Source organism: Podarcis bocagei, assembly GCF_964188305.1.
Source record: "Podarcis bocagei genome assembly, chromosome: 11".
In the NCBI taxonomy this organism is placed as follows: domain Eukaryota; kingdom Metazoa; phylum Chordata; class Lepidosauria; order Squamata; family Lacertidae; genus Podarcis; species Podarcis bocagei.
The window spans coordinates 36,811,267-36,822,464 of record NC_138136.1 but is presented as its reverse complement, the minus strand read 5'-3'; the positions used below and the strand labels follow the sequence as shown (position 1 = coordinate 36,822,464).

At 41.4% G+C, this 11,198-nt stretch overlaps 1 pseudogene across 1 annotated transcript in view; it reads right to left on the bottom strand.

The window, feature by feature from the left end:
* Positions 1-4,882, bottom strand: part of LOC308597506 (actin, cytoplasmic 2 pseudogene) — an 8,041-nt pseudogene extending 3,159 nt beyond the window's left edge. Inside the window, exons 1-2 of the transcript XR_014013365.1 lie at positions 4,811-4,882; positions 1-586 (exon numbers count right to left, since the gene is read on the bottom strand). The exon at positions 1-586 is cut by the window's left edge and continues 84 nt beyond it. The product of XR_014013365.1 is annotated as an actin, cytoplasmic 2 pseudogene (transcript). The remainder of the gene's footprint in view (positions 587-4,810) is intronic.
* Positions 4,883-11,198: the final 6,316 nt, after the last annotated feature.

Sequence of the window (11,198 nt, the reverse complement as noted above, 5' to 3'; positions counted from 1 at the left end):
CCAGCACAGTGTAGCATAGTTTCTCACTCAACTGTGGTGGTGAATTTGTAGCCTCTCTTGGTCAAAATCTTCATGAGGTAGTCAGTCAAGTCACGACCAGCCAAATCCAGCTGGAAGATGACATGGAGCAGAGTATAACTTTAATAGATGGGCAAAGGGTGGGGGACACCATCACCAGAGTCACAATACCAGTGGTATGGCCAGAGGTGTACAGCAACAACACAGCCTGGATGGCAACACACATGGTTGTGGTGCTGAAAGTCTCAAACATGAACTATGCCATCTTTTCTCTGTTGGCTTTGGGGTTCAGGGAAGCCTCTGTCAGCAGCAGGAGATATTTTTCTGGGGCAACTCCCAGCTTATCGTAGAAGGTGAAATGCCTGCTCTTTTCCATGTCATCCCAGTTGGTGACAACACCATGTTCAGAAGGATATTTTAGGGCCAGAATAACTCTTTTAAAATTTCTATTAAAATTATTTTTCAATGATACAGTAGAACCTCGGTTGTCGAATGCAATCCATTCCAGAAGACGGTTTGACTTCCGAAACGTTCGACAACCAAGACGCAATTGCCAGTCTGCAAATTCCTTTTAAAAAATGGAGAAACACATCTCGGAAGCCGCTCAAGGTGTGTTTGAAAACGGAAGCATTCACTTCTGGGTTGTCAGCGTTCAGATTCCGAATTGTTCGGCTTCCGAAGAGTTCAACAACTGAGGTTCCACTGTATACTTATTGTATATAGGCACAAAATAGAAATTGAATATAACAAGAAAGACAAAAACAAACAAACCAGAAGCCAGGTAAGTAATCATATTCATTCTTATGTATAGTCACTGTTGCCTTTTTCTTTCATTTTCTGTGTAGTTCTTACAGGGTCCTTACATAGTCTATTATCAGGGTAATGCCACTATTTTAATTGGCTGGAAGAGATTGAAATATTGAAGGACAAAGTTCAGAGCAGAAATATAATCACGACATCCAAATTTGTGCTGATGTACTGCCATGTGTAATAAATGGCCACCAAACAGCAGAAAATACATCTGGTTTCCTTTTCCCTTTCATGCCTACTGCCCTCACCACCAAGGTATCTGTTTTCCTGGCCCATACCAGCCACCATACCCTGATGCCTGGGGCAACCAACAAAAGAGGGGGGAACACAGCATGAGGGACATCATTCTGGCCAAAACCAGCTTCACACATTCTGGAGCCTTTGTCACTAAAAAGTGCAGAGATATCTGTGGTGATAGTTTTAGATGTTGCAAAGTTGTTTGGGCATACGTTTGTTTACTTGTTTTAAGAATTGAAAGCCTTGGGGTGGGAGGGGGAAACAAGGTGGCTTAGGGATCTACCCAATGTGCAGAAATCCACATAGCAGAGAGTTCTTAATGGCTGCCTATTAATGTGAAATATACTGTTATTTCTCTTTCAGAAATTGAACATATGGGACAAAGTTCACTACCTCAGAAATTTAAATTTTCATTTCCTGTGTTGCTGCACTTTTTTCTGGTGCCATCACTGCATTGGTTTGTTTTTATTTTGCTTTAAAATTTATTTTGAATGCATGTTTGAAAAACAACACATACATTTTAACCATAAATAACACTGTGTTCTCAAAGGCAAATTGAAGTAGGATTAAGAACAAATGCTTACATGGTTGTCATCAAACAAATGCAAGTTCAGATTAATTTTTTCAAATATATCCACCCACAGGTAACTTTCCAAAGGCAGATCCCCAGCATTTTGACTGACCTGGGCTTAAACCTTGCAATTCTGCAGTATAGAAGCTAAATAAATGGGCAGGCCTGCCTTGCTCTTTGATGAACATTGACACAGAGACTACATTTGTAAATACACTTACTTGTGAATGTCGTATTGATTTCTACATTGATTTAGCATTTATTTTCATGGGACTTTTAAGTAGGTGAGTTTAGGATGATGGCCAGAACCCTCTTCCAAACTGGTTCAAGTAATTCCCAAGACTGCAAAGCCCTGTTATCACAGCAATTGAATACATAGAAAGAGGACTGATGTTCTTTGGATGCACACTTTTCTTCCTGATATGTGTGAGTGCCCAGGAGCATAATTTGTTTTGCAGACCAGTTAGCTTAATGGCTGTTCCTGGTAAATTAGTGGAAAGCATTATTAAAGTTATATTATCCAGGATGCAGAAGGACAAGTCTTGCTGAAGAATAATCAGCGAGTCTTCTGCAAAGGAAAGTCCTGTCTCACTAAATTTGTAGAGTTTATCTTGAGAGTGTTAACATGCACATTGATGATGTTGATGTTTAGCTGAACTTTCAAAAAGCTTTTGACAAAGGTCCTCACTAAAGGCTCTTGAGCAAATTGAGCTGTCATGGGATTGAGGGTTTTGTGGGTCAAGTACACTGTACATGGATTGGGTCTTCTGTCCCACGTGCTAAAAAGAGGGGCGCAAATTTGCATGAAATTTACATGTGTTTTGTGTCATATGCATATCTGCATCTTCTTTTGTGAGTGGGGTAGATGACCCAATGATAAATCGGGGGAGTTGGTAGTTAACAGTAATGTGGCTATGAGTGCCGAGGAAACCAAAGTATTCAGCGGCAAGAGGAAAGAGGTTGCTTGGAGGTATCCCAGCTTTAAGTTCTCCAGGTCATAGTCTGAGAGCACATAACAAAGTCACCTTCTTTAAACCATGCGGGGATTATAAAGGTGGCACAGATGGCCTGGATGGAAGGCCACCTAGGAACCTCATCTGTGCCACCTTCAGTTTTATAATGGAAGAAAACTGGGTTGCAAATGCATGTACGTAATAATAAACAAGCCATTTAGGGCTTTGGAAACATTAAAATGTGTGTGCATCCATAATTCTAATACATATTGGACTGAAAGTGTACATTCACAAAAATTCCAGTCCCATTGGAGGAAACAATTCTGTGTATACTTCAGGAGAATTTAGGGGTCCATCCATTTAGGGGTCCACTTTTACTTAAGTGCGTAAATCTCTCCCTCTGAAGTCCCATTTACTTCAACGGGAGAGACTTAAGCACTTAAAAGTGTGTAACCGTCTGGACTGTGCTCTCTATTTGTTGCTGATCTTGTTTGTAACAGCTCCTGAAAATGAATTGGCTTCTCTTTGAAATATCCTTTCCCCCAATAAAATGTTTGTGAAAGCATGAAAATATCCTCGGGAAGTAGGCAAACTGGGATAATCTCCCATTTTATTCTGCTGCACATGCTTCTGAAATGCTTGGCTGTCTGTAATCCATGAATTACTATAGCTCTAATCTCCTTAACTGTGAAGAATCAGCTGTTTTTTCAATCATTATTGATCTCATTGTCTGATCTGACTTGAATAGGCTCACACATACATCTAGACCCAGGACCTGCCTGTTTAAAAGCCTTACAATGGTCATTGCAACAACAGCCACACTCTAGGTCAGTAGTCAACAACCTTTTCAGACACAGGACCCACTTTAAACTCCAAGGTACATTTGGAGACCTGTTTCTTAATCGTTTACCATATATGTGAATAGTGGTAGTACTCCTGTTGCAACCTACCCTGGATCAGGCCATGACCTACCACTAGGTTCTGACACACCAGTTGAAGACCAGTGCATCAAATGAGCATGAAGAAATTAGCTATGTGAAATTAATTTAAGGGATATAACTATAAGACAGGAACTAATTTAAACTAAAATAGGCAGCACATTTCACACTGGTAGGTCATGAGTAGGTAACTGCTCTCAGAAGGAGTTTCACCAGGCCAATTCATTGTTTATATTTTTCGTACCTAATAGTTTGGCAGTCATGCAAACAGCATGGTAAATAAATCTGCATTTTAAAAAGCAGCCAAATAGTCAAAACAAACTAATAACTGAACTAAAATATTGTACTAGTAAAAGCAATCCATGAGCGACACTTTTGCTTCCCTTGACTGCACTGCCTCAAGTTAGGAGATCAGATCAGATATATTTATTTCACTCTATGGGGTTTTCATTCAGATACGACTCAATACCACACCTACTTGACTTCAGCACTAGAACAGCCTAAACCTTCTTCAGATCATTCCCTGTTTCATTATATCTCCGAGCTGATCTACAGGGTCTGAAAATGCTCATAGTACAACCTTCCCAGGACTGTAGCACTTTATTATTATTATTTTCATTTGGGGAAATTCTAAACAAAGACAACCTGCAAAACACATTCTAGCATGTCAGAGAGAAAGCTAGGCTAGGAGCCTTATCTCTAAGGTGTCCATGGTGGGGGCCCAGGGCTAACATTGTCAGCACCTGTCAAAGCCCACAGCCTTGCAGGTGGCCCACTTCTAATCCTCTGAGGTTCCTGGCTCTGCTCCTCCACCTCCTTTCTGTTGCTGCCTGTTCACTTGCCCTCGTCCGAGCCTGCAAGCTGTGTCAGGAGTGGAAATATTCAACACATCTTCTACTTGCCTTATGCATGTGGTGCAAGACTGCCCAATCAACTATAACAGCACAACCTGAATTTGCTGGTATGAGATTGAATCCCACCTGAAAATAGTGTCACTCTGGAAGCATCCAGAGGTAGCCCACAGGTGGGTTCTCTTTCCTCCCTTTGCCCAAACCTATGTGATTAGCACTCAAAGTCCCATTATGATGTACAAAGAAATGACATGCACAAAAGGAAAATGACATGTACAATGGTTGAGCATGATCCACCCAACACTGAAATGAAAGGGGGTATTATGTGCTTAAGTTGCCTTCTGAAATCAATTAGATTTAAAAGTGTTTCTCTGTGGCTGGATGACCCTGCTGGCTCCTGTCTCTTCCCTGTTGAGGGAGACAGAAACATACTCTTCGATAAGGGATAAGCTTATGCAGCAAACTTGATAATTCTGCTCTGGGAGTGACATTAGCAACACTCATTCTCATCCCCATCTGATAATGAATAACGGGATAACAACTAGTAGTGCTGACATGAAAAAAAAAGATATTTTCAATTCACAAAATGGAAATTTTAGATTAATTATCCCCCCTTCCCTTAAGACAGTTTTGTGAAAGAACTGATGAACAGTCAAAATAAAGACCTTTCCTCTGCTGCTAGCTTAAGATGTTTAGCTGCAGAGCTTTTAGCTTTGTACTGTGAATTGTTCTGTTTTAGAAGTTTTGTCTGCTGCACAGAGCCAGGCTGCAAACCCATCAATCAGTGATCAGTTATCAGTTCCAGATGACTGCCTACTTAAAATAAGTGAAGCCTGTAACAATAACCTCAGTCACTACTATACATGCAGAGCTGGTCTATCTAGTCTAGAATCGCTACTGATAGCGTCAGAGAGTGATGGTGTCCAAATTTCTCCTGTGGTGGCTTGTGGCTACATATGAATACAGTATCTGAAACAGGAGTTATTTTAAAACTCATATCTATTAGTGTGAACCACCCTGAGAAAATATTTTCTATTGTTTTCCAGGTAATGTGATAGAGCAGTATGAAGATAGACTAGAAACCATGAGTGACATTCTGGCTCTAGAAAAGGAAATGGCAAATCTTTCCATTCCTGCCATTGGCTTAAGTAGAGCCACTGCACATACTTCAAAACTTTGAATGTATATTAACAATGAAAATATATTTTGTAAAATACGCCTAATGACAAGCGTATTATTAATATACAAAAAATGAAGCATTGCAGCTTTCAGCAAGGTAAGTAGTGAAATTAATCACCAGTGTATGTTGGCACAACTCTGATGAAATAGATGGAATTGTACCAACGTTCTAGTGATGGAACTGGGCAGAAGAGCTGCATTCTGTTTACTAAATTCCTTTAAACGTGTATTGCACAATCCCCTTTTCTTTCTTTTTTCTTATAGTAGGTGATCCTAAATATTAAACGACATCCCTACCCCTCATAATGAAGCTGTTGATGTATCATACAAAGGAATTAAATCCTATGAACTTCTGAAGTATCAACAAGGTATTATGATAATACTAAATTAAAAGTCAGGACCCAACTGTCTGCCAAACTTCTTGAACAGCAAACCTCTGTGCTGCAAGGCAAAAGGTTTCTGATATGCTACAGGAGTCTGTTGTTGGAAAAATAATTATTGAAAACCCCCACTGCATGGGTTGCCCTAAAGAAACTGAGTTGTGTCTCTGGCTAAATGATGTGCAGTTCTAAAGCTCCTCCTATGCACTTCTCTGCATAATCTGAGCTCCAAGTTTAGGTTCTGCTGAAAACCAAATTACAGAGGGATTTCAATTCTATACACACCTATGTGAAAGTGGGTCCCATTGCAGTTAATGGGAATTCTGACTTGACATATAAAGGTAAAGGTAAAGGGACCCCTGACCATTAGGTCCAGTCATGACCGACTCTGGGGTTGCGGCGCTCATCTCGCTTTAATGGCCGAGGGAGCCGGCGTATAGCTTCTGGATCATGTGGCCAGCAAGACTAAGCCACTTCTGGCGAACCAGAGCAGCGCACGGGAACGCCATTTACCTTCCCGTCGGAGCGGTATCTATTTATCTACTTGCACTTTGACGTGCTTTTGAACTGCTAGGTTGGCAGGAGCAGGGACTGAACAACGGGAGCTCACCCCGTCACAGTGATTCAAACCGCCAACCTTCTGATTGGCAAGTCCTAGGCTCTGGTTTAACCCACAGCGCCACCCGCGTCCCTGACTAGACATATACAGGAGGGCATAACCAGCAACTAATCTCTATTCAGGACTGGGTAATGCAGTATTCATATAAAGCATTCAAAAACAGGCAGGAGGAAAAGCAACAGATAACACCAAAGACGGAGAGGATCTAAAAGAGAGTCCTCAAATGTTGGTTAGGAAGACTACTTTGTTTATCTTAACAGATGGCAGAAATATCCATAGCTTGAGTAGAGACTTTTAGTGTTCTTCAAATATACACTTCTTCCTAATGTCAGAGGCCCTAGTTCGCCTTCCTCCTGAAAGTAAGTTTTGGTTCCTTTCACATTTTTTCATTATTCCTAATGTGGCAAATGGATCTCTTCTGTCAAAGTGACATGGTTTTCTCGTGCTAGTGTTTGTGCTTATGCATTTATAAACTAAGAAAGGTTCTGCTAGATTGGACCAAAGGTCTATTCTGCTTCCCACAGTAACTGGTCAAGTCGCTCCCGAAAACCCACCAAGGGGCAGTAAGGCAATATTGGCCTGGTGTGTCCCCCCCTCTCCTGGAGTGGTACATGAAAATGAGGTCCTCCAGCGGGAAAGAAGGTTGTGACCAGAGATGACCAATAGCTGAAATCAGTTTGAAAAATGAATTTTACATGCATTAGCACAAAAGCAGTGAATGCACTTCAGTTATGAAAGGTGCAACTATAGTCCACAAAGAATGTTAGAGGGAAATTAAAAGTGCATTATACATAAATGAACATTGGAGAAGGAAAAGTATAAGGAACACTACATGCAGGCATATATAAAATATACTGATTACATGATAAACATGATATGAATATGCAATATTAAGGCATGAGATGGAATAGCTCAGTGTTTCCCAACCACTGTTCCGCGGCACACTAGTGTGCCGCGAGATGTTGCCTGGTGTGCCGCGAGATGTTGCCTGGAGGGAGGCGGGCGAGTCCGGCGGCGAGAGGCGGGGCGGCGGCGGCGAGGAGCCAAGCCGCGCTCTCCTTCCTGCCTCGCTTTGCTGCCTCCTTCCCCCCCACCCCCAAAGCTTGGAGGTTCCCCGGCAGGAAGGAGGGAACTTAATCCTCTCCAAGGGCTGCGGAAAACAGACATGCAAAGGGGGCTTGCCAGCTCTTCAAGCGCCGCCGGCTTTCTTCGGGAATTACCGCCCGCCGAGCCCGGTAACGCTGACAGGCCGAGCCGCGGGGCTTGGCAGCGCAGCCGGCAGAGTGTGGGAAAGGGCGGCCGCCACGCGCCGGGCAAGGCGAGACTCGACGGGGAGGACACCGGCAGCAGCGCCCCCCCCCCGAAACCCGCTCCGGGCAGGTAATTCACAGAGAGTGGACAGAAGGAAGCCTTAAAGGGCTTCAGCCTCCCAGAGTGGCGGGGAATATTAATAATAATGATGATGATGATGATGATGATGATGATAATAATAATAATAATAATAATAATAATAATAATAATAATAATAAATTGACAGGTGGTGTTTTTCTAGGTGAGGGGGTGGGGACTGTAATAACAAAAAAATCAGCTGTATATCAACCGCTGTTTTGCAATGAGGAATTGCAAATAAGGAAGATCAAAAGGAGAATTTTTTTGGGGGGGGACTCTCTTCCTCTTCCTCCTCCTCCTCTCGTTCTTGCTCCTCTTCCTGGCAAAAGGGCTGCTGAGACCCCTTCTCTCTTGGGTGCCGGTGGGTGCTGTGACGTTGACGCTGCTATGGCAAGTGCCTTTACTTAGCAGAGTGCATTCCCCTTTACACAGGAGGGGAGGGAAAAAAATTGAAACTTACACTTTCGTGCGTCCCTCCCGGTGTGACGCTGCGCGCTGACGTCACGGGGCTGTAATGCTGGTGTGCCTCGAGATTTTTTTCATCAAACAAGTGTGCCTTTGCCCAAAAAAGGTTGGGAAACACTGGAATAGCTGTTAGCTGTTCTCTGCAAAAATCATATTGCTTAATATTGAGATTAACTACAATTTAGCTTTTAACTTAACTCTAAAAAAATGTGAAATATCAGATAAATGACTATTACAAACAATTATTATGGTATGAAAAACTAGCAGCAATATTAATGGTTATTTGAGTCTACTTTGATTTACCACCTAGAATTTCAACCAGCAATTTATTCTAAAGGTTAAGTAAAGAAAGAGGAACAAAAAGATTATAGCTAACTATCCAAGTAGAGGACCAGAGGAAGAGCTCAGGGAAGAGTTGAGAGATGAATCCAGGATGCAGTGTATAGAATCCAGATGAAGAGATACAAAGGCTGAAAAATAACGTAATAGAGTTTGGCTTCATAAGGAAACAAGAAAAAACTATACACAACAAGCATGTAAAATTGAATGCACAAGTTAAATATATGCAAGTCAAAGGCTTACTGTATGTGTGTATATTACATATTATGTATGTGTATGGGATGTGGCTGTAGCTGCCATCGTGATGAGTTCCTGCACTTCAAATATTTACCACACCAGCATTTTGTTTGCAAGGTATACCGCCTCTGCACTTAGAGGCACCATGTAGCTGGCATTGCTAATAGTTGTGGACAGACTTACTCTCCATAAACCTGTGTAGCTTTTTAAAAAGCCATCTAATCTAGTGGCCATCACTACACCTTGTAGTGATAGTTGGTTACAGCGTGATGCTGATAACACCAAGGCTGCAGGTTCGAGCCCCATATGGGACAGCTGCATATTCTTGCATTTCAGGGGGTTGGACTAGATGATCCTTGGGGTCCCTTCCAACTCTACAATTCTGTGATTCTGTGAGGTTATTTTCCCCTCACTCACAGCTCTCTGGGTCATGGCTTTTAACAGCAAAGAGGAATGTGTATGGAGAATATGCCACAGGGGGGAAACATCTCTGTGCTTCATTTTGTTTTATTGTAATCTATAGTATATTTTCTCTGTTGCTGACTAGCCAGTTCCCTTAAATGCACCTTTTCCCTCTTCTTAGCTGTTTGAGAAACCTATAAATACTTAAGTAACAGCATTACTGTAAAACTAGCTGTAGAGGAGCACAGCGTACTTATTGGAATGATGCCCCATTATTGCTCCACTTCCATTAAATGTTTACTTTAGTCCTTTTAGAAGTCTTTGATGGCTAAAGGTCAGCCTTCTAGCCTTAGAAAAGCATCTTAGGAAGTAATTTTTGAAGTGCCATGTATACTTCTCATTCTTATTCATGCACTCTTCCACTAAAACTTTAGCCCTTTAGTCATCCTGATGACGAGAAAAAGGGAACAGGAGGAAAGAGAAAAGAAAAATGTTCACAGACTGTCAAAAGCCAAAGTAAAAAACAAGAGCCACCTTTTTAAAACTGCATTGTTGAGGCCATCCTAATTCTGCATACACATTTAAAAAAAACCATTTCTTTGCAATTGGGTATGTCGGAAGCAACACACACCTGAACACCCTGCATTGTGATTTTTTTAGGGTGCTCTCCCAAGTTTCAATTCCTGTCCACTCAGGGATATGTTTGGATCACATATGTAATCACTCTTAATTTGGACTGCTGTAAGTATTTTAATGTCATAAAACAAGAGGAACAAGCAGCCAAGTCTAGTTTGTAATGCCAGTACAGGAAGTCCTAACGCTGGATTTACAGCAACCCTTCATCCCATGCTGGTAAGTTTTATATCACTAATACAGGGCTCCTATGCAAAGGAGAGGAGGTAGAGCTGTGCATTTTTGAACATATTGCATGGCTAGAGAACTGCATTGCAAAATTTGGATAAGTGCAAATTTCAAAGGATAATTGTGTATCATTTTGCATATTGTTCCAGAAAATGTGGATTTGCTCAGTTTTCCTTTAAATGCAAGAGGAATTGAATTTCTCCCCCATCTCTAGTGGATGCTTGGGAATCTGAGGGTTGGGGGATCAGCCAAGAGGGCTTTTAGAAAACAAAACCTTAATAGCCTGTCAGGATGGGTGGAGCTACATGAAGGAGGGGAGAGGAGTTCTCAGTTTCATACATTGATTCAAAATAAACTGGCATCTCTTTGGCTGCAGATTTCTAGTAAGGTATCCAACGAAATTCTACTCAGAGTTAGACCCATTGACATTAATAGCCCTAAATTACCATGCCCATTAATTTCAGTGGGTCTGCTTAATAGATACAAATTCTTTTATTTCTTATTAATTTTATTAATTTATTCATTGTTTTCTGGGCATCACATGACACTAGAGCAACATTAACTTGAGTGGTTCATACAGAAACTGGACTGCATCCCATGTATGTATGAAATTGGCAACATGTTCCTGTCTAAGCAGTGGCAGAAGTTGTTTCTTCGCTAGAAAATATCAGCCTGGGTAGACAGTCTTTTGCACAGATTTCATGTAGCCAAAAAGGGAGGAATCATTTTGCCAGTATTTAAACTTTGCATTCAAGCATGTGATCAGTCAAACCCACACAGATGGCTACTGATACCCTTATGCTTTCAAGACTGCTTTGTTCAATATCACACCAATCAGGTTATCTGCAGAGAAAATTAGAATAAAAATGAAGATAATGGTTGCTTTATTATTTAATGGCCAAGGGTCAAGTTGTCAAAGGCAAACATGGCATTTAGGTAGTTAATTATT